At 46.1% G+C, this 24,691-nt stretch overlaps 1 pseudogene; it reads left to right on the forward strand.

Annotated features, from left to right (window-relative positions):
* LOC136620566 (zinc finger protein 585A-like) overlaps nt 1–23,624 on the forward strand; it is a 41,000-nt pseudogene extending 17,376 nt beyond the window's left edge.
* Nucleotides 23,625–24,691: the final 1,067 nt, after the last annotated feature.

Raw genomic sequence — 24,691 nt, forward strand, 5'->3', positions numbered from 1 at the left:
CGTCTGCTCACTTATCACTCGTTGTCTTGGGTAAAAGGAGCGATTTATCAGAACTGCAAAAAGGGATGATTATTGGCTTTTGGGCCAAGGGTGGTATTTGTCAAAGAGCGCAGTTTGTAAACTGTCCACGTGCCGCTGTGTTGAAAGCGTATCATGAGTGGACAAATGGCACAACTAGGAATAACCGACATGACATCTGCATTTCACCACATTGAATCGATGTGAGAGATAAACATTGTCTATGAAGGTGCGTGAGGGCCAAATGATACTCTGCAATGGATTAGCCCACCATGAAAATGAACGAGGGGGCTACCAGATGTTTGTAAACAACTGTTGAGACAACCCTACTGAGTACGGGGTTCCGAAGCAGATGGAGGGTCACTGCAGATATGATAAGAAAGGGGCAGTGGTAGAAAAGGCTTCAGTTTGCACAGCAGTATCAGAATTGGACCACCGCTGACTGGGAAACGGCCATCAGTCATGTTTCCTCCATAAAACGGATGGACGTTGTTGTTTCAGGCATAAAACATCAGACAACAAACACCCTGCAGCCATTGCTGGAAGGACACAAGCTAGTGACGGCAGCGTTATGGTCTGGGAGTTTCTTCCTGGCATTCTCTGTGATAAACACAAGAATTACTTAGGCCCCCCGGCCAACGCTTTCCATAGCATTGCTATGGAAAGCACCGGCCCCTGTCCACGAGCAGAGAATCATTGCGATTCTCCGCTGGCGGCGGGCAATTCGCAGCATGCTGCGAATTGCCCCGATTCTCCGCGGCCAGCCAATCTATTGGATAGGGCTGACCGGCGGAGATTCGGTGGCGGTTCCTGCTCCCGGGCAGCGGCTCCCGCAGCGGAGATCTGCCGCAGGACTTCGCAACACCCGTGGACAGACGGCCTTAATGTTTTAACGTTTTAATGGGGGTTCAGCTTTGTCAGGAAAGTTAAAGGGGTTGTCCCGCGAAAGCAAGTGGGGTTATACACTTCTGTATGGTCATATTAATGCACTTTGTAATATACATCGTGCATTAATTATGAGCCATACAGAAGTTATTCACTTACCTGTTCCGTTGCTAGCGTCCCCGTCGCCATGGTGCCGTCTAATTTCAGCGTCTAATCGCCCGATTAGACGCGCTTGTGCAGTCCGGTCTTCTCCCTGGTGAATGGGGCCGCTCGTGCCGGAGAGCTGGTCCTCGTAGCTCCGCCCCGTCACGTGTGCCGATTCCAGCCAATCAGGAGGCTGGAATCGGCAATGGACCGCACAGAGCCCACGGTGCACCATGGGAGAAGACCCGCGGTGCATCGTGGGTGAAGATCCCGGCGGCCATCTTAGTAAGGTAAGGAAGAAGTCGCCGCAGCGCGGGGATTTAGGTAAGTACTAAACGTTTTTTTTTTTTAACACATGCATTGGGTTTGTCTCGCGCCGAACGGGGGGCCTATTGAAAAAAAACAAAACCCGTTTCGGCGCGGGACAACCCCTTTAAGTGAGAAAGCTAAGTGACTTAAATCTTCAAACTGTAAACTCATAGACTTTTATGACTTCAACCAGAAAACCTTCAATCAGTAAAAATATTAGATATAGGCCCGGGCGGAATTTCCCACAGAATTTCCGCCCGTGGAAGCTGCCATAGGATTGCGTTACAAAACGCAATCCTAGGCAGACGGCCGCGATTTGTCTGCACGAAATCACGAGCAGAAAACAAACAGCGGCATGCTCTATTTCTGAAATGTCACTCCCCGTCCGCCGGTCCGGTCTGCGCATGCGTCGACTGCCTGGCAGCCGACACATCGTAGAGCCGGAGCCGCAGGAGCAGGTGAGTGCCGCGCTGGTCTCTGCAGGGGCTCGGGTCGGGTTCCGCTGCGAGAATTCTTGCAGCCAGCTCCGACCCGGCCGTCTGCATGCGGCCTTACACAAAGATGAAAGATTCCTCCGGCACTTCTTAGTAGTGTTTCCTCATTCACATAAAGCACCCACAACATTATAATGCCAATGTAACATGATGTTCAATTAATTTGACTGTTCATAATATAACAAAAGTTCTAATGTCCTGAAACTTCAACTTCTAAGACCGGCTCGCTGCAGGGTTCACACGGCACGGATTTTCAACGGAACTTCCATGTGCACCTGACGCTGAAAATCCGCCGTAGGGATGCCTGATCAGAACCTGCACCATTTGGGCTGTTTTGTACCTTAAGGACCAGACGCTTTTTAGGTATTTTACGCATGTGGTGGTTTTACTGCCCTATTATATTTGTTTAAAGGCCCTTTTACATGGGACGACTTGTTGCGCACAGATACCCAACAGATTGTTCCGGTGCCTTTACACAGGGACAAGCATCGCTAGTGAATGGAGGCGGAGTGGCCGGGGATCGTTCCAGCCTGTTGCCTCTAACCACAGTAAACAGGCAGTGGTTCATAAGAGAATGACTGCCTGTTCACATGGGCCGATGCATCATTCAGTTTTCAGCATGCACAAACACTGGAAGAGGGAATTTGAATGATTTATCGGCCTGTGTAATTCGGCCCTTAGATTAGTTCTCAGTGCGGCTTCAGACGAGCGTCAGCACAAATACAATCGCCTAAACACAACGTATTTGGGCAGTGACTGAGGTTCATTTGTGTGCGTATCACTGCATAGTAGTGTACTTTTTTGCGCACGCAGGGCCTGTTTATATGCGTGTGTGACACTCCTCTGCCCAGATTTAAAAGGCTACTTAGTCTAATGATGTTCTTTTCACTACAGTTTTGCGCAGCAAATTGCGCAGCATTCGCCCACCTACCATAGACTTTTTTAGTAAGCAAATATGCAGAAAGATAGAGCAGGACTTATTTTTTTGCTCGCAACCAAAATGCACGCAAATTCTCTTGTATTGTGCACGTATATTTTGCACGCACAAAAAACGCACGCGGATACGTCCGTCTGAAGCCGCGCTGATTGTGAATTCAGTGTCCTGTGGAGTCTTCGAAAGACCCATTTAGACGTGACGAATGTTGGGCAAACGATGCCTGACACTCGTCCCCACACATACTCGCTCTCGTGCTCCTGCAGGAGAGCATATATCTCTGGCTCACAGTAGGGCGGCTGCAGGAGTTTCTCTCCTGGCTCACCCCCGCCCCTCTCCATTCACTTAACCCCTTAGTGACTGAGCTTTTTTTCCATTTTTGTTTTTCCTACTCCCTTTTAAAAAAACCATAGCTCCTTTATTTATCCATCGATGTCGCTGTATGTGGCCTTTATTTTTTGAGGGATGAGTTGTATTCTTCAATGGCACTATTTATTGTACCATATATTTTACTGAAAAACTTTTTAAAAATTCTAAGCGGAGAGAAATGGGAAAAAAAACAACATTCCACCATCTTTCGGTGCATCCGGTTTCTACGGCGCACAAACTGCAACAAAAACAACCTGATATTTTTATTCTATGGGTCAGTACGATTACTACGAGACCAAACTTATATAGTATTTTTTTTGCTGTAGTACTTGTATTTTTTTTAAAGATATTTAATTTTTTTCAATTATTTTCTGCGGTCATTTTGTGCGCGCAATAACTTTCTTATTTTTTCGTCGACGTATTTGAGCAAAGGCTAATTTTTTGCGGGATGTCCTGTAGTTTCCGATAGTATCAATTTGGAATACATACGACTTTTTGATCACTTTTTATTGCATTTTTTCTGGGAGACAGAGTAACTAAAAAAGTGTATTTCTGGCGTTCTTTATTTTTTTTTTTCGGACGACGTTCACCGTGCGGGAAAAATAATGCGCTACTTTGATAGATCGGACTTTTACAGACGTGGCAATACAAAATACTTATTTTTATTTTATGATTTAGAATTTTTAATAATAGATATGGCAAAAGGGGGGTGATTTAAACCTTTATAACTTTTTTTTTTTTACAATTAAGAAAACTTTATTGATTTTTTTTTTAACTTTACTTTGAAGTCCCCTGGGGGACTTTAACATGCGATGCTTTGATCGCTCCTGCAGTATGACGTAATGCTATATACTGCTTTTTTACAGGCAGTCTATCAAGCCAGCCCACGGGGATGGCTTGATAGGCAGTCTGCTAAGGCAGCCCTGGGGCCTTTCAGTAGGCCCCCGGCTGCCATGACACCTGCACGGCTCCCCCGATCTCACCGCGTGGGGGGGCGTGCGGTCGGAGGATTTAAATGCCGCTGTCAGAACTGACAGCGGCATTTAAAGGGTTAATAGCCACGATCGGCCAAAAGGCCGAGGGCGGCTATTGCCGGCGGGTGTCAGCTGTAATAAACAGCTGACGCCCGCACTGTATGGAGGGAGATAGCGCCGCTACCTCCCTCCATACACGTCCTGCAACAGCAGGACGTAGTTTTACGATAGCCCCGTCACTAAGGGGTTAAGATAGCGGCCGTTCAGTACTGATCGGCTGCTGTTTACACTGAACATTCATCGTCCATCATTTAGGCTACATCAAATTCTGAATGCTGATTGTTCAGTGTAAATAGCAGCTGTTCAGTATTGTACGGCAACTATGTTAAGTTAATGGAGAGGGGCAGGGAAGCGAGAGGAGAGAAATCTCCTCTAGTTGCCCCATTCCCCTGCTGGACGCTCTGTGAGCAAGCCAGCGATACTAGTGTGTATGCGGGGACAAGTGTTGGGCATCATTTGCCCGATACCCGTTAGAGGGATATATTTTGGCCTGGAGGGGTATAGTCTGACCTAGGCTATTTGAAACCCTAGGATATAGTTTGGCCTAGGCCATAATATACTCTGGGTATAATCTAGCCTAGGCCCTTTTAACCCTGGGTATATTCCGGACAGGGAGTTAATTTGGCCTATTACACTGGGATGAATTCTTGGAGGGTGGTAGCTTCCAAAATGGGGTCTTTCTGTGAAGCGTGGCTTCTTCTTACATCTCGAGTCCTCTGCAAACCTAAAATAGTGGGTGAAAAACATCACAATAAAAAAGGCCACAAATTTCATAATGTGCGCCTACATTTCTGAGGCCCGTGTTGGAGTCGTGTCCCACACTAGCGCCACATGTGGAATATTTTTTGAAACTGCAGAATCGGTAATAAATATTGAGATTTTTCTCTGATATCCTGATGTGTTACAGAAAAAAGGGTTTATTCTGGAAAACTTACAAAAAAAACTTCACCTCCACTTTGTGAAACACGTAAAGGGTCAACAGACCGCCGAAGAGACATTTCACATGGGACGGAATTGTCCACAGAGCGCATCTCAGATGTGGATTTTGTCAATTAGTGCGGACTTTGTTTTTAACTGCACAATGTGTTCTACGGAACGTCTCCCTGAATATCTTGCATTTTATTCTGGGGACTTTAAGTGCAGAATTATATCTCCAGTTTGTTAGAAATCCGCAACAGCAATTTCACAAGAGTCCTTAATGCCGCAGCAGGAAGTTTTCGGAATTTAATCTTGCAGTTTTGAAGTAAAGACATGCAGATTTTAACAGATGCGGAGGCCAAGTCCCATAGGGATAACATTGTGATGCAGAAATGTCCGCACTCGTGTGAAAGGTCTCTAAATGCCATTTTGAAAGCTTTGAGGCTTGTAGTTTTAAAAAAAGGGTTAATTTATTAGGATTTCTAATACGAGGGGCGTTTATGAAAGATTTCCCCTGGCCCACCTCCCATGGACTTGTCACAGTTATTAGCCCTTCTCTACATCGGTGCCACATAGGGACACATACTTCTCCCATCCTTTTAAGCAACTGTAAACCCCTTGCTTGTAGAAGTCGACAGGTTGCTCCACGCTGTGACTTTGGAAATTAGTCTCATCATCTGGAAATTGCTTGCCCTTCGAAAATGAGTTCATTGTTGGAAAGAGGTGGAAGTCCGATGGTGCGAGGTCGGGTGAATAAGGGGGATGTGGTAGAATTTCCATCTGGGCAACATTGTGAGTTGTGAACTGGGGCAATGCCTTACAGAAGGCGGACACCTTTGGTGAGCATGCCACCTCTCTTGGTTTTGATGGCCTCCCGCAATTTCCGCAGCAGTGAAGCATAGTATGCCCCTGTAATCGTGGTACCCTTTGCTAGGAAATCCATCAAGACTGCTCCGTGCTGGTCCCAAAAGACTGTGAGCATGACCTTGCCTGCCGAGGGTTGGGCACGTGCCTTCTTTGGAGGCGGTGAATCCAAATACTTCCATTGCAGCGACTGGACTCTAATCTCTGGACAATACTCTATTTTATGTGCAAAAGTCCCCATAGAAGTCAATAGGGATGCGCAAATGCATGCAGAATACATTAGGAGGGGCGTGAAACACTGCGTAATGGTGCAGGGAAAAAATCTGGAACTCATTACGATAATTAGCCATGTAGAATAAAATACCCCAAAGCGAACGCAAAAAATGATTGTTCATTCAGCAACTACATCTCATGTATACGCTCGTGTGACGTCGGTCTTATTGCTAGGAAAGTTCTAATTTGGAAAATTGCTTTTTCAAAATATTTTGAAAGTTGAAGTTTTTTTTCACAAAAAACTAAAAACCAAAATGCACCACTAGGGGCGCTATTCCTCATGCGCTGGCAGCCATTGGTGCATGAGGTTTACTGATTATTACCGGACTAAACTCGTTATCTCCTTCGCACGTCTGTTTATACCGGCAGATACATCGCTGGCTCGTTCATTCTTTCCCAGTCGCTGTAGAAGTGAATGAGAGGGAGAGAATGAGCGCTGTTTAACCGCACAATGAGCGAACGAGACAACTGTGGTTTATATGCTGCATAAAATGAATGAAAGAAAAGTGTAGATGCTCGCTGGCCGTCGGCTCACAGTTACAGAGGACGGTTATTGTTCACAGCCCTGCAGCCCCCTCACCTCACTACTGGGCTGCCTATTATAGCCGAGCTGGTAGTGATGTCACCGGAAGAGGCGGGGCCTCCAGGATGGGAGATGGTAAAGGACCTGTGATGATGTCATGACCATGTGACCGGTCACATGTGTGGGAGGAGTTTCTTGAAGTTCTCTCCTGATGAGGTCAGCAGGTAGTAGAGGTGTGTGCGCTGCATGAGTCTGTGCATTGGGCTGTATGACGGTCAGTCCAGGTCAGTTAGAGGTAACCGTCCGTGTGTCAGCACTGCGGCGGCTGCATTTATCTCCTGCCGTTAGCTGCGCCTCGGATACCAGTTTGTCAGATGTGGAATGAATCGCATATTGGAGAAATAGATAAAATCCCGCTTCTTCATGGCTGATCTTTGCTGCGGATGTTTTGCTGTGATGGTCCGGAGGTATTTTGGTCCTCCAGCTGCACCGTAGTTATTGCAGACAATGTGCAGAACTGATATTAGTTGCAGTTCCATCACTGGTGGTTACAGTTCTTGGATGCGGTGTATTATTAGGGGGGTGCGGTGTATTATTAGGGGGGTGCGGTGTATTATTAGGGGGGTGCGGTGTATTATCAGGGGGGTTATGTGCAGAATAGCAATTGAAAGCTGAGCTATTACTGGTTGCTATTGGCAACAAAAAATGCCAACATTTACAACTAGAGTTGGGGTTTAAGATCTAAGATGCCAATCAAGCAAAAGACCTGTTTGGGCAGAAGGACAACAGCTGCACTTAAAGTAGCAGCTGCTTGAGTAGCTGCATCTACGGAGCAAATTAACAGCCGACTCGAGATTCAACACAAGGATCATTGAATTTGTCTATTTTAAGTTAATACTTTAACATAGCATTAATCAGCATCGGCATCCTTCGATATATTTATACGTACATTCTGATATCACCTTTTCTTACTTAAAAGGGTTGTCCCACGATAGCAAGTGGGGTTAAGCACTTCTGTATGGCCATATTAACCCTTTAACGACCAGCCCATAGTGTTTTTACGTCCTCCCGAAGTGGGCTTTATTCTCTGAGGACGTAAAAACATGTGTCCTGCAGAAAATAATGCCCCTCGGGCTGTGGACGTGACAGCTCCATGCTGTCGGTGTCCGCAGGTAGCTGACAGCATGGAGCTGTCATCCCGGGCTGTTCGGAGCCCCCCCCCCCGGCATTGCGATCGGCGCTATGCAATGGATAGCGCCGATCGCAAAAAAGTAAATAAAAGTGCTATAAAAGTTAAAGATTCAGCTGCTCTGATGGATCGGATCCATCGGAGCAGCTGAAATTACTCACCGAGGTCCGCCGCACGACTCTCCGCTGTCCCGATGCTCCAGGCGCCGTAGCCGTCCTTCTGCGCATGCGCGCCAGGCGGCATTACGTCAGCCGCATGCGCAGAAGGCCCGGCGGCGTGGGAGACTTAAAATCTCCTGGCTCCCGGCTCCTGTAGGTAGCCGGGAGGCAGGAGATGTCAGCGTTGACTGCGGTGAGCGGTCCCCGGTACCGCGATCGCCGTTATACAATGGATAACGACGATCGCGGAAAAGTGAAAAAAAGTGTAAAAAAAGAAAAGTTTCACCTCCCCTCTTGGATCGGATCCAGGAGGGGAGGTGAAAATACTCACCTCAGGTCCGCCGATGTCCTCCGGCCGGTGTCGGGACCCCCCGCTGGCTTCTGCGATGTGCCGATGCGGCGCGCATGCGCAGAAGGCCGGCGAGCCCGGCAAATTCAAAATCTCCCTGCACCCGGCTGTCACAGATAGCCGAGTACAGGGAGATATGACTGGGGACCGCTGTATGCGGTTACCAGTGATATGATCACCGTTATCCATCAGATAACCGTGATCATATAAAGTTAAAAAGTAAAAAAAAAAAAAAAAAAGTTAAAGGGGTTGTCCCGCGGCAGCAAGTGGGTCTATACACTTCTGTATGGCCATATTAATGCACTTTGTAATGTACATTGTGCGTTAATTATGAGCCATACAGAAGTTATAAGAAGTTTTTCACTTACCTGTTCCATTGCTAGCGTCCTCGTTTCCATGGAGCCGACTAATTTTCGGCTTCTAATGGCCAAATTAGATGCGCTTGCGCAGTCTGGGTCTTCTTCTTTCCTCAATGGGGCCGCTCGTGCTGGATGCCGGCTCCGTGTAGCTCCGCCCCGTCACGTGCCGATTCCAGCCAATCAGGAGGCTGGAATCGGCAATGGACCGCACAGAAGAGCTGCGGTCCACCGAGGGAGAAGATCCCGGCGGCCATCTTCAGCAGGTAAGAAGTCACCGGAGCGCGGGGATTCAGGTAAGCACTCTCCGGTGTTCTTTTTTAACCCCTGCATCGGGGTTGTCTCGCGCCGAACGGGGGGGGGGTTTGAAAAAAAAAAAAAACCGTTTCGGTGCGGAACAACCCCTTTAAAAGTTAAAAAAAGTTTAAAAAGTTAAAGTTTCATCTCCCCTTATGGATCGTATCCGTAAGGGGGGATGAAATTACGTACCCAAGGTACCGGATTTGTTCCCTGGTGGGATGTTGATCCGCGGATCTTACCCCAGCTTCGGCGCATGCGCCCGTCAGCATGATGGCGGACGCATGCGCAAAAGTGAAATATTGCCCAAGAAATATAAAATCTCCCTGCTGCTGGCTACAAAAGGTAGCCAAGAGCCTGGAGATGTCACGGGGAGCCGCAGTATGCGGTTACTGGTCACATGATCGCCGTTATCCAATGCATAATGGTGATCACGTAAAAGTTCTTTAAAAAGTGGCAGTTTCATTTCCCCTCACCGATGCGATCGGTTGGGGGAGATGAAACATCTTCTCGGAGGCTTCCGCATTTGAATCCAGATGCGATTATCCTCCATGGACCCTTCCGGCTGCTGCGCATGCGCCCGCCGGCAAAATGCCTGACACATTCGCAGGAGCCGGGAAGCCCAGGAAATTTTAAATCTCCTTGCTCCCAGCGACCAACTGTCACTGAGTGCTTGGAGCAGTGACTGGCGGCCTCGCTGAGCGGTCCCCGGTCACATGATAAAGTAGCGATCTAACATTAGGCCGGTCACACATGACCAGAGAGGAATTACGGGTTCTGCATGCGCTTGATCAGCGGTAATCCACGGATCAATCGCATGCATTGGATTACACAATTCCCCCCAATTAGCGGGTCGGAATTACATAATCCACTCGCAGAAACAGAACACAGCATGCTATATTTTACCACGAATATCTGCGACCTAGAGCCCATTATGCTCTATGACCGCGGATATACTCGCATCCCATATGCAAACACATTGTGTACGGGCTGCGGGTACCCGGGTCATCTCTAAGCGACGGCACGGGAAATGCAAACAAAAAACCGCCTGTGTGAGTAGGCAGTTATGCGCAGTACATTACGCAACCGTACGCAGGGTCACAGCCGGGCTCACAGCTGGGATCCGCTGCGGGCCTCGGCAAGCGGATTCCGCCTACGGCTACGTGAGCCCGGCGTTATTCAGACCGCTACCTGTAATCCGTAATTTACAAGAAGCCCCGGGAACGTTCGTCTTCCTGCAGTTCCAGGAGCAGCTTGTTGAGCGCCTTCTCTGTGAGACCGCTGCACCGCAGCAAGATTACAAAGCCTCACAGCGCCACTTTCTACACCCCATCCCCGCCACTGAGGTTACGAAATACCCCCCAAAATACATGAGGAGGGGGGGGGGGATACCCGCTTTTCTTGCCCCATGTGCCCAACCCAACCAGCCTCCGTAATTACCCCTGTCTTCGGACATAAAACGCAGTTTATATTATTACCTTTATCTAATATTTAGGGAATGCCAAAAAATGGGGATGTGGCGGGGGGGGGATTATTTTTAGGAAGTCAAATTTTTTTCCGTATAAGTGGGCAATGGGGCCTGGAATTTATTCAGTTCTGCCCTGAAATCCAGCGGGCATTCCCTCCATTATGGGCCTAGCCATGTGTCCTGTAAGTAGATTAGGGCCACAATGGGTATGTTTCTGAACACGGGACAAACAGGGGTATCCATTTTGGGGTGAAAGTCTTCATTCCTATGTACACTGTTAAAAAAAAACAGTTTTTAAATTGACAAAATTGCCAAACAAATGAAAATTGTAATTTTTTCCTTTTGCTTTGCTTAGATTCATTCAAATACTTTGGGGTCAAAATATGCAGTACCCCCCTAGATGAATTTGTTAAGGGGTCTAGTTTTTAAAATGGGGTCATTTGTGGGGGTTCTCTATCGTTTTGGACGCTCAATGGCTCTACATGTGGGCAATGGGGACTGGAATTTATTCCGTTGTACCCTGAAATCCAACGGGTGCTCCTTCCATTATAGGCCTAGCTATGTTTCCTTTAAGTAGATTAGGGCCACAATGGGTATGTTTCTGAAAACGGGACAAACAGGGGTATCCATTTTGGGGTGAATGTCTTCATTCCTATGTACACTTTCCAAAAAAAACTGTTTTTAAATTGACACAATTGCCAAAAAAATGAAAATCATAATTTTTTCCTTCTGCTTGGCTTAGATTCATTCAAAAACTGTGAAGTCAAAAAAGTCATCATACCCCTAAATAAATTCGTTAGGGGGTCTACTTTTCAAAATAGGGTCACTTGTGGGGGTTCTCCATCGTTTTGGTCACTCAATGGCTCTACAAGTGTGCAATAGGGCCTAAATCTCCTTCAAGCAAGATTTCTGTTCCGAAAGCCACCGGTTGCTCCTTTCATTTTGGGCCCCATTGTGCATATAGACGTAATACTAGGGCCACAATGGGTATGTTTCTGAGCACAGGACAAACAGGGGTATCCATTTTGGGGTGCAAGTCTTCATTCATATATGTGCGGTACCAAAAAAACTGCTTTTGAAATGACAGAATTACCAAAAAAATGAAAATCGTATTTTTTTTCCTTCGGCTTGGCTTAGATTCATTCAAAAACTGTGAAGTCAAAAAAGTCATCGTACCCCTAGATAAATTCGTTAGGGGGTATACTTTTCAAAATGGGGTCACTTGTGGGGGTTCTCCATCGTTTTGGTCACTCAAGGGCTCTACAAGTGGGCTATGGGGACTAAATCTCCTTCAAGCAAAATTTCTGTTCTGAAAGCCACCGCTTGCTTCTTTCATTTTGGGCCCCATTGTGCATCCAGACATATGATTAGGGCCACAATGGGTATGTTTCTGAGCACGGGAGAAACAGGGGTATCCATTTTGGGGTGCAAGTCTTCATTCATATATGTGCTGTACAAAAAAACTGCTTTTAAAATGACAGAATTACCAAAAAAATGAAAATTGTAATTTTTTTCCTTCGGCTTGGCTTAGATTCATTCAAAAACTGTGAAGTCAAAAAAGTCATCGTACCCCTAGATAAATTCGTTAGGGGGTATACTTTTCAAAATGGGGTCACTTGTGGGGGTTCTCCATCGTTTTGGTCACTCAATGGCTCTACAAGTGGGCAATGGGGCCTAAATCTCCTTCAAGCAAAATTTCTGTTCCGAAAGCCACCGATTGCTCCTTTCATTTTGGGCCCCATTGTGCATCCAAACGTAAGATTAGGGCCACAATGGGTATGTTTCCGAGCACGGGACAAACAGGGGTATCCATTCTGGGGTGCAAATCCTAATTTTCATGTGTACTATAGAAAAAAGTCCTGTCTTTAAAATGACATATTTGCAAAAATATGAAATTTTTGTTTTTCTCTTCTAAATTGCATTGACTCCTGAAAAAAAACTGTGGGGTTAAAATACTCATGACACCCCTCAGTGAATACGTTAAAGGGTGTAGTTTTTAAAATGGGGTCACTTGTGGGGGTATCTATCATTTTGACTCCTATGAGCCTTTCCAATCTTGAATTGGTGTAGGAAAACAAAGTGTTCCTCAAAATACTGAAAAGTAATGTTACATTTGTACGTCTCCTAAATGGTTAAAAAAAAAACAAAGTTTTTCCAATGTGCGCCCAAAATAAACGGATGGAAATATAAATCTTAGCAAAAATTTCTATATTATGTTTGCACATATTTGAGATATTGCAGTTGGAAATGTGAAAAAATTACGATTTCTTCAAAATTTTCCCAATTTTGGCGCTTTTAATAAATAAACACAAATTCTATCGGTCTTTTTTTTCCACCTAAATGAAGTACAATATGTGGCAAAAAAACAATGTCAGAATCGCTTGGATATGCAAAACCTTTCTGGTCTTTTTCCATGCTAAAGTGACACGTGTCAGATTTGCAAAATTTGGCCTGGTCATTAAGGCGTAAACAGGCTTGGTCACTAAGGGGTTAATGCACTTTGTAATATACATCGTGCATTAAATATTGGCCATACAGAAGTTATACACTTACCCCCTCCGGTATTGGCGTCCTCGTCTCCATGGCGCCAACCAAAGCCACCTTCTTCCTGGATTAGACGTGCTTGCGCAGTCTGCCCTCTTCTGGCCGTCTCTGGCATACTCGCGCCACAGAGGTCTTCTGCGCATGCGCAGAAGACCTGCGCGGCGCGAGCAAGCCGGAGCCGCCCCTTCAGCGTAAGCGCGTCTAATCCAGGGAGAAGGCGGCTTTCGTTGGCACCATGGAGACGGGGACGCCAGCATCGGAGGCGGAGGGGGTAAGTGTATAACTTCTGTATGGCCAATATTTAATGCACGATGTATATTACAAAGTGCATTAATATGGCCATACAGAAGTGCTGCACCCCACTTGCTATCGCGGGACAACCCCTTTAAAACGTTACATTTTGTATTGCACGTGTTCTGTATCAGGTACCCGGGCTAATCCGCTAGTAGTGAGACGCTTCATGGAAGATGTTCTTATCTCCCTCAGGTTCCTTAGGCACAGGACTCTCACAGATAAAGACGATGGTCCTTTCCTTCAATGACCCACCAAGGATGGAGAAGGACAGAGACCACATGGCTGCCCAGATATTAGACCTCACCCTGGAGATCATCTACTGGATAACTGGGGAGGTGAGAGCTTCACAGGATGTCACTCTTATCTCTTGTAATAAAGAGGGGAATGATGGGAAAGGTGAAGGATTCTTAGCCTCCATGTAGTGATCAGTGTCTCACCATCCACAGGATTACACAGTAGTGAAGAAGTCATCTGGTGAGTGTGTGACACCCTGTGTGTCAGAAGGACGGAGCCAGACCCAGAGCCCCATCACCAAGCCTTCACCTCATTCACTGATACATGAGCAGAAGATCCTAGAACTTACCCACAGGATCACTGAGCTGCTGACCGGAGAGGTGAGCGCTGCTGGGAATGGGGGACATTATATAATACCCCCAAGGGAGGAGTCTGGAGGATGACAGTATATTGTGTGTGTCAGGTTCCTATAAGGTGTCAGGACGTCACTGTCTATTTCTCCATGGAGGAGTGGGAGTATTTAGAAGGACACAAGGATCTGTACAAGGATGTCATGATGGAGGATCAGCAGCCCCTCACATCACCGGGTAAGAGGAGGCCTTCATTGATTGTAGAGGACAGTTTTGAGGGTCGGCTAGTCTTGCCATCATCTGATCATCAGATACATAATGTATTCAGTCTCTGGTTATTTCCTATAGATGGATTCAGTCAGAGAAATCCCCCAGAGAGATGTCCCAGTCCTCTATATTCGCAGGATTGTCCAGAGGAAAAGGAACATGTCCCACCAGATCATCAGGTAGATGAAGCTGAGATTTCTGCAAATCTTCTACAGACAGATGAATGAAGATTTCTACTACCCAAGTGCAATGTGTTTTTTAATTTTTACCTTCGTTTTTCACATATGTGAAAATGGCATGCGCAGTGATGCTTTTTATTTTTTTGCAAAACACAATGCAAACATAGAAAAATATTCCAGGTTTGCAAGTGTGATATCGGTTGGAGCTTTTCGGACTGATATCTCTCACCCGTATAAATACAGCCTCAAGCTGATAATGATGTTGGTGATTGTATTTCCTCACCTATTAGCTGCCTCTGTTTGTCCGACGGCTCAACAGCTTACATGTTATTCTGCCTCCATAGTGTTGTCAGTAACAGTCCTGATCCTTCGCCCCGAGATAACCTTCTCTATATCGGGAGATTCAGCATCGGCCATCAGCTCTTCTCATCATTGAAAAAGAAAAGGGTTCTACAGGTAGTTGGGATGTCCCAGACTACAGGGGGCGCACTAGGACAAAAACTTCCAACACATTAATGAGTAATTTGGTTTCCTTCATCAGGAGTCGCTGAAGAAGAGGAACAAATTCCGCAGAAACACATTGGGTCTATTTGTTCCGATGTGTTTCATCAGGTTTTTGTAGAGAAAGTGATTTCCGTCCGTTGGGATAATTACTGTTACTGACAACACCATGGGGGCAGACAAAAACATGTAAGCTGCTTCACGGGCCGCTCTGTCAGACAAACCATGGCGATTAGTATGTGAGGAGCTACAATCGCCAACTGGATCAGTTTCTGTCTGTTGGAGCTCCAGAGTCTTTTTGTGGTAAATTAGAGCTCAGTTTTGTATCTTCTGACAAACTATTTAGGACAACTGATTTATTGGCAGCGACATATTTAAGGGAGCGCCAGCCGTGCTGTTTAATTCTGTATTTATATTGGTGCCATGGTAGGCGGCACCGCCCATTTGTGGCACTCCACTTTATCGGATACAACTAGACAGTACTGCCAATGGTTTGTAATATTGGATCCTTGGTTGAATGTTGATCCAGTTTGATCCCCACTTGAGCAGATCCTTCTCCTTTCAGGGCAGATTGGTTCCTGTCGTCGAGGGGTTTTCCACCTCTGTCTGGATATAAGATAATGTGGGGCCTTTTACTTCTTTGTCATCTCTTTACTTTGCAGGAAAGTTCTGGTGGAGCGATGAGTGGCCTCCATAATCCCATATCAGTGTCAGTGAATGGTAAGAGAGTTTCATCATCCTTACATAGAAAGGCAATCTGCTGATGACTCGCTTCTTAAAATATATATGTGCCCCCCACCTTCTCCTCTGAAAAGGACACTTTCATAATCTAAAGGTTTAAACTGCCCATGGACCAGAGCAAGACAAATGACTTCCTGATTCTGGCAAAATCTTTACGAAAAGCATTGTATACAAAGGAATCGTTCATTGCTGATGACAGATCTGTAAATCAAAAGAAACAAGAAAAAAAAAGCCTTAATTAAAAAAGACCATAAAAACCACAAACAATAAACACTATGTGGTAACATGCAGAAGGGGGTCCATGTCTCTTGCCCCCAAAGTATTATCATCCTCTATTGCTTCCATATTTTGCATTTCACAGGACTTTCTTTAGCTCTTTGCTATTGATGAGCTAGCCGCAGGTTAGGTCATCAATAGCTGACTGGCCGAGGTCTACTGGGATACTGGCCAGCCAACTGTTTGCTGGACCGCTGTCACCCTGTATGGAGCACAAGGCAGATAGCTCCATACGTTGTGCAGTGGCCTGGTGTGGTATAGCAGGAGCAACTCTCATTAAAAGGAACGTGTCACATCTCCACAGCACCATAGACTAAGTTATGGTGCTGTTAGGGGATATGATGGGAAGCTGGGTGATGTATTTTTCTTATACTCAGCCGCCCCTGCGATCCAGTGATGTTCCCCTTTGAAAGTAGTAACATGAAATTTTGACTCTTTTTCAGAGTCCCGTTCTCTTCCATAGACTTGAAGAGCACGGGACTCTAAAAGAAAAATCAGATTTTCATGCCATGTCAACTGCAGAGGGGACACCGCTGGATCGTGGGAGCAGGTGAGTATAAAATATACCTCACCCAACTCCCTGTCACAGTTTATGGTGCTGTGGGGACATGACAGGTTCCCTTTAAGTAAAACCAGATACTAACATAGTTTTTTTTCTTTTATGATATATTTTCTGTACATGATTATGGGGGCGGCCATCATAACTGAGATGCTGCTCTGTTTCGGTAAAAGCCATTGAGAGAGATGCATTACGGAAGCCACATGGCTATAACTAGTCAGTTCATTTACCTCTATGGAAGAGGATTGTGGGCGAGCTCTGTGATCCATGCAGATGAGCTGTGACCATTTCTTATTGTTAATGCAGTATTCCCATGTTGGACATATCCACAGGATATCCACATACATGTCTGATATATGTAGGCCTCAGTTCTGGAACGGAGGTGGCAGGTGTTACTGACACAGCCGGGCGTACTGCTGTATGCTAGTTATGTAATTCCCATAGAAGTGCTGCTCTGTGTCCAGACATTCTGAGATGTAGAAATAGCATAGCTGCTGCGCTGTTTAGGTGACTCCAGTTCACGTCTATTGGAGTTACTATAACTGCTTAACACGGGGTGTATGGCTATTTTCAGGGGCGTACCTAAAGGCTCAGGGGCCTGGGTGCAAAAGTTCAGCTCGAGGCCCCCCTCAGGCCCTTTTCCCCCTCGCCCCTTAGCTATGCCTGAGGGCCAATGTCCACTTGCGTATTTTATTTATAAAATCCACATGTGGCCCCCGCACGGGAGATCCGTGCATCTTGCTGCCCATAGGGATACATTGGCATCGCTAGGGCAGCTAAAAGCATGCAGATGGGATTCCTTCCCAGAGTGCGGGTCACACGCACAGGAAGAAATCGCAGCATGCTCTATTTTCCTGCGGATCTGCCACACGGACGGCTTCTATTAAAGCCTATGGAAGCTGTTCGTATCTGCGGCACAGCCACAGCTGTTGTTGTGCTGTGCCGTGGAAACGCGGGAGAACAGGAGATTTTTAAAAATATTGGTGCACATGCACGTGGCACACCCGCCGACCGGAAGAAAGAAGATCAGGCCTGCACAGAGGGGAGCCCCTCAGCATCCAGAGAGGTAAGTATAATGTATTTTCCCTCTCCATGTCCGTGGGCATGTACGGATTTCACTGCGGGATTCAGCACCGTGCGTGCAAGTGGCCATGAGGCCTAAGAGAGAGAGATGCATAGATATGAGAGAGATTCAGAGATAGATAGATAGACAGATAATAGAGAGATAGATGGGAGATGGATGGGGAGCTGGATGGATATGAGACCAGGCAAGATAGATAGACAGACACATAGAAAGACATACAGACAGGCAGACAAGCAGATACATACCCTGGTGCCCGGACTACCTCTCTGCTGAGGAGAGCAGCTGTACGCAGTGTCGGCAGGAGGAAGCAGCAGGGAGATGACCTCATCCCTGCTCCACTCGATGGCTTGCTGTGCTGTGCCTATGTGCGGTGAGTCTGCTTCTGTGTCTTCTCTGCTCTTTCCCCCTACCCCCTCCTCTTCCCCTGTCTTCTCTTCAAGTCCTCCCCCTCCCTTCTCCTACTCTACTTTCTGGCTCGTGCTGTCGGCTGGCCGGACCGCACTAACTTAGCAAGCGGCGGCCGACAGCGCAAAGTGAAAGTGAAGCAGTATATGCTGGAGGGGGGCCCCTGGGCCCCCTCAAGCGCAAGGGCCGGTACGCCTATGACTATTTCCATAAAACCTGTCACCCCCTTGCCTGTTTGGCAGGAGGATAGCAGTGGGATGGGTTCAGGGGCCAAGATGGAATACTCTTTCAAGGGGTGTTCTGAGTTATATTTTTTCAGTAAAACTATATTACCCATGCAGTGAAATAACGAATCAGCATATATTCCCCGCTTTTGCTGTGTGCCTCTCTGGTGCTCAGCCCTCTGCTGCTCTGATTATTTACAGGCTACAGTCCTGTCTGGTTTACGGCACATGACAGGCACTGCAGCCAATAACAGAGGTCACCGATCAAGCACTGAGCTGTCATTGGCTGCCACATCTGTGATGTCTTTACAGCAGCTGGGGCAGCCTGTAAACATGATGTCAGAGGGAGCCGAAAATCTCCGACGAAGCACAAATGCTCCTGCATGAAAGTACAGGTACTCATAGATTATGGAAAATAGTTAAAGGACCCATTCTGCCCCCTACTGGTCTGGTCCTTAATTATGATAGTATGTAGCTGCTCCAATGTGACTTGGCTAGATCCCCTTATTTAAAAGCTTAAAAACTAGGTGACCTAAAATAAATTGAGGAAGGAAATAAATCCCGCATGTGAAGAAAACCCCAATAGTGACCCCGCCTTTCACTAATAGGCCATTAAAAGTAAAACTTTATTAAATCCTTTTTAAAGTCAATCTGTGGGTCCTAAAGAAAAGAATGCAAGAGCTGACAGTGTATACAGCCATGGTGCATCATGGGAGGGTGCAGTGCATGTCTAGATAGCAAAATACAGAAGTGCAGAACTGACTCTTGCGGGGGGTCATGGCATTTACATCTTTTTATGTGGCATTTTTAAATTTACGAGTTATATTTAGCAAAATCCTTTTTGGTGCCCATTGATCTTTATAATAAAACTGATATGCAGTTTGGGCTGTAGTTCCTCTTTAAAGGGGCCTTAGATAAAAAGTGAAAGTGCCCTCATGTTGTAGGTGAGTCCATATTGGCAGGAGACCTTTGTAGGCTTTCGAAGATTAACTCAGCCAGATTTTGTCTATTTTCGGTAAGAGCCAATACATAATGCTTAATTTGCTATAGACAAAAAATCTGGGATGGAGTGAACAGCACACAAGAATTCATGTTGTCTGAAGCCTAGTCTATCCACAAAATCAATCATTCTGGTGATATCTCCAAAGTCGGTTTTGTTTATACCTGGGGCGAGGACAGGATTACTAAATATACAGGACATGGGGTGATGTTTAGATATCAGGCTATATCTTTTTGATCATCTATCCCAGAGTGCCAGGGAGGAAGACAGGGCTGGATTCAAGATTGCTTTTTTTGTATTCCGTTCTGTGCCAAAACATGTCTTCCAGTGCTTGGGGGGTAACTGCCTGTGTCTCAATTGATATAGATTGGGGTTTATAATGGTGGGAGAAATTGGAGGTTAATGGTGCTAGTTGAGCTGCATAGCAATATTTAACCCTTTCCAATCCATTTATATTTTCTCACCCATTCTCCCCAGCTCCAAATAAATTTTCTCTGCACCCTCCTGAACTGACAGAGTTCAGGAGGGTGCAGGGAGGGACCTGCTTACCTGTCCAGCGTCTTCTGCATTCTCCTTCTGCCTCCCGACTCGGTGATCATGTGACCGCTGGGGTCAGGTGGCACCTGGCGGTCACATGATCGCCGGGCCAGGAGACAGAAGGAGAATGCGCAAGACGCCGGTCAGGTAAGCAGGTCCTCCCACAGTGCAGGCTCCCGGCTCGTCGTTCATGTGACCGCCGGGGGTCAGGTAACACCGGCGGTCACATGATCGCCGGCCGGAATCTCTATGCATTGCATAGCGCTAATTGAGCGCTATGTAGTGTGTAAAGGAGAAGGCAGAAAGGGTTAAAAACCCTTTCTGCCTTCTCCTCGGGGGTCCACGAAGAGGATCAGTGCAGGAGTGCATCTGCACCCGATGTGTCTGACGATCGGGTGCAGATACACCCCTGCACTGCAGTGTCGGGCCTGTGGGGGGAAATTATGATGTCGCGGCAGGCCCGACATTGGACTGGAAAGGGTTAATGATATTAGAGACTCCAAGACTCTGGTGCTTCGAGGCACATATAGGGTAGACTGTTGGATATGCCTGGAATTGTTAGACCAGATGAACGTCAACAATTTGGATTGTAAACATTTCAAGTCTGCTTCTGGGAGAGGAATGGGCAAAGCATGGAAAGGATATAGATTTTTGGAAGCCATGTCATTTTAATGTAATGGATTCTGCCCAACCATGGTAGATTGTAGGAAGTCCATGTATTTAGGTTCTTGTTCTAGGTTTTTAATCGGGGGGAAAAGTTAGTTCGGTATAATGTCTCAAAATAGACTCAATAGCTTAAGCATGGGAGGGGGGTAAGTTTAGCTTTAGAGCCTGCAATTTGGTATCATTAACTCTGAGACCTGAGTTCACTCCAAATTGTTGACGTTCATCTGGTCTAACAATTCCAGGCATATCCAACAGTCTACCCTATATGTGCCTCGAAGCACCAGAGTCTTGGAGTCTCTAATATCATTAACCCTTTCCAGTCCAGTTTAAGGAGATGGACAACAACACATCATCTGCATATAGGGTGCACTTGTGTTCATGTCCCCCTATGTGAATGGCCAGTAACACACTCACTGGCTCTAGGCATATAAGCTAACTGTTCAATTGCTAATGGAATTAGAAAAGGCAGTAAAGGGCATCCCTGCCTCATACCCTTCTTAATAACTTTTTTCAGATGCAAAGCCACAAATCCAGACTGAAGATGAAGAGCATGAGTAAAGAGCTTGAATTAGGGCTCTGAATTTCATTCTGAAATCAATGCCCTCAAGAATGAAAAATAAATATTGCCAAGAGACCAAATCTAGGCTAAACCTCGCCTGTTTGCCTGCCCGTCCCAGTCAGATCGCACAGCCAAGATAATATCAATAGCCTGTCATGTTTTCCGATCAGGCATGAATCCAACCTGGTGGGGTGAATATACTGAATAATGAATATGTTAAATCTGATGGACATAATTTGAGAGAGAATCTTTAGATCATTAAGGAGATTGGGCAATAGTTTTTGCAAACAGAGTAATCCGTGTTATGTTTAGGGATTGAATAAAGGCTTTGTTGGCTGTAGGGAATAGGCCAGCTTCACTGTATATTTCCTCCCTTGATTACTATTGTCTTTAATAAAGCTTGATTGCTTAATAAAAGTTTAATTGTTTAGTTTTGGAAAATAAAAAATTTTTGCTTTATCTTTCAGGTAAAGATTGGATAAGAGGCGCCCGTGGACATCTGGATGTATCTCTATATCAGGAAGAAGAAGCTACCACACAAATAAATTCAATAACTCCTAATGTACCCTTAGTGCTTCAGACTAGCGAGCTATTCTTCGATGCTGCTGATCATGATCAACCTTCATCTAACCAATCAGTGATTAACAAACATGGACCTGTTCATGGACAAGGGGAACTATTTCAACGTGGGAAGCCTTTTAAAAGGAAATCTAAACTTTCTTTTCAGAACAGAAATCCTAGCAATGAAAGGCCATTTTCATGTTCAGAATGTGGGAAAAGTTTTAGCCAGAAATCAATTCTTCTAAAGCATCAGAGAATTCACACAAGAGAAAAGCCATTTTCATGTCCTGAATGTAGAAAATGTTTTCGTTGGAAATCCTATCTTGTGGAACATCTAAGAACTCACACAGGAGAAAAGCCATTTTCATGTTCAAAATGTGAAAAATGTTTTAGTCAAAAATCTTGTCTTAGTAAGCATCAAAGAACTCACACAGAGGAGAAGCCATTTTCATGTTCTGAATGTGGCAAATGTTTTAGCCATAAATCAGATCTCATTAGGCATCAGCGAATTCACACAGGGGAGAAGCCTTTTTCGTGTTCAGAATGCACAAAATGTTTTAGCCAAAAATCTGATCTTCTTAAGCATCAAAAAACTCACACAGAGGAGAAGCCGTTTTCATGTTCAGAATGTGGTAAATGTTTTAGACAAAAGTCTGATCTTGTTCAGCATCAGAAAATTCACAAAGAGGGGAAGCCATTTTCATGTGCAGAATGTGGCAAATGTTTTAAGCAGAAATCAAGTCTTCTTAAACATCACAGAACTCACACAGGAGAGAAGCATTTTTCATGTTCAGAATGTGGAAAATGTTTTAGCCAAAAATCAGATCTTCTTCAGCATCAGCGAACTCACACAGGGGAGAAGCCATTTTCATGTTCAGAATGTAGCAAATGTTTTAACCAGAAATCAAATCTTCTTAACCATCAGAGAACTCACACAGGGGAGAAGCCATTTTCATGTCCTGAATGTGGGAGATGTTTTAGTTTGAAATCGCATCTTGTGACACATCTAAAACGTCACACAGGGGAAAAGCCATTTTCTTGTTCAGAATGTGACAAATGTTTTAGCCAAAAATCAAATCTTGTTAACCATCAGAGAACTCACACAGGAGAGAAGCCGTTTTCATGTCCTGAATGTGGGAAATGTTTTAGTGGTAAACCAAATCTCGTGGAACATCTAAAAAGTCACACAGGGGAGAAGCCATTTTCCTGTTCAGAATGTGACAAATGTTTTAGCCAAAAATCAAATCTTGTTAACCATCAGAGAACTCACACAGGGGCGAAGCCATTTTAATGTCCTGAATGTGGCAAATGTTTTCGTTGCAAACCACATCTTGTGAAACATCTAAAAAGTCACACAGGGGAGAGGCTTTTTTCATGTTCAGAATGTGGCAAATGTTTTAGCCATAAATCAAATCTTGTTAAATATCAGAGAACTCACACAGGACAGAAGATTTTTCCTTTTCTCAAATGTGGGAAATATTTTATATAGAAATCAAATCTTATAGAACATATAAAAGGCACACTGAGGGGGGCGTGGCTGAACATGGAGGAGTAAGGACGCAAATCCCGGAGCTCCGCTGCCACTACCTACCAGACAGCCATCCCTGCAGCCAGGCACTGCGCTCCTCATCCATGATGAGAGGAGGAAGAAGGAAGGGAGAATCGCCTGCAGTCACCACCAGCACTCCGCTGAGCCACCTCCTGACCAGAGTGGGGACCGCCTACACTCCTAAGCGCTCTGCCAACATGGTACCGGACCACCACATGGAGTGGGCTCCCCACTGCAGCGGGGACGCGGCTGTCCTGCTCGCACACTGGGACTATCAGCACAGGGGCATGGTCAGTGAGGGGGACAGGGTTTTGCAGCAGGGGACACCACCTTGTTTTCCAGCTCCCTCAGAGAATCCTCTGGCTAGCCACACATCATTAATTGCCTGCCAGACATGATCACAGCCCCCTGGAGAGAAGGAGCTGCTGCAGACAAGACGCAGCCCTGCACCTACCATATGAAGGCATGACTGGCCTGGGCAGAGTAGAAAGTGGAGGCACTACTGCTCCCATCTTCCCCACTACAATCCCTTTAGGGCTCAGTCAGACGGGCGTTTTTTCGCGCGATTTGCGGATCGCATGACCGATGCGCATCCGCAAATCGCGTGACCGGTGCGCGCAAGTCGCCCGAAAATCTGCTCCTAGCTGCGTTTCATTAGAAACGGGCCGGAGCTGTCCAGCGCAGTGCATTCAATGGAGACGGCAATACTGCTGTCTCCATTGAAAGCAATGCGCTGCGGGCGAGCCCGGGATGAATTGTCGGTAAGGGCTTAAATATATAAGCCCTTACCTGCAATGCATCCTAAAATGTGTAAAAATTAAAAAAAATTGTATACTTACCTTCTGCCTGCAGCCGGAGCTCCGTGCGGCCGTCCTGCAGTGGGTGTGAAGGGGGTGTGAGTCAGACCTGCCCTCTGATTGGCTCAGCGCTGAGCCAATCAGAGGCATGCCTCACTCACACCCATTCATGAATTCATGAATGGATGTGAGTCAGACCTGCCCCTGATTGGCTCAGCGCTGAGAGGCAGCAGTCACTCACCCATTCATGAATTCATGAATGGGTGTGTGAGTGTTTTCAGCCTCTGATTGGTCAGGGCTGTGACCAATCAGAGGCAGATCATTCAGCAGCCGGGGATTTTAAACCCCCGCCGGCTGAATAGTGCCGAGAAGCAGTTCAGGAGAACTGACAGTGGCCGCGGCTGGACTCCGGCTGCAGCGGAAAGGTGAGTATACAATTTTTTTTATTTTAACACATTTTAGGATGAATTGCCGGGAAGGGCTTATATATTTAACCCCTTCCCGACAATTCACCCCGCGCACTCCGGCAGCCCATTGCTTTCAATGGAGCGGCTGTATTGCCGCTCCATTGAATTCAATGGGCAAACATCGTTCTTCTCTGCCACAGCTGTTACAGCTGTGGCAGAGAAGAATGATTTGTCTTCTATATGTTCTCAATGGGGTCGGTGCTGCTGCCGCCGGCCCCATTGAGCGCATATACAGAAGAGAACAGGAATCGCAGATAGGTGCGATCTGCGATTTTTTTTTTTTTGTTCTATAATTTATCGGACGAGCGCATAAAA

The sequence above is a fragment of the Eleutherodactylus coqui genome, chromosome 3 (genome assembly GCF_035609145.1).
Source record: "Eleutherodactylus coqui strain aEleCoq1 chromosome 3, aEleCoq1.hap1, whole genome shotgun sequence".
NCBI classification, from domain to species: Eukaryota; Metazoa; Chordata; class Amphibia; order Anura; family Eleutherodactylidae; genus Eleutherodactylus; species Eleutherodactylus coqui.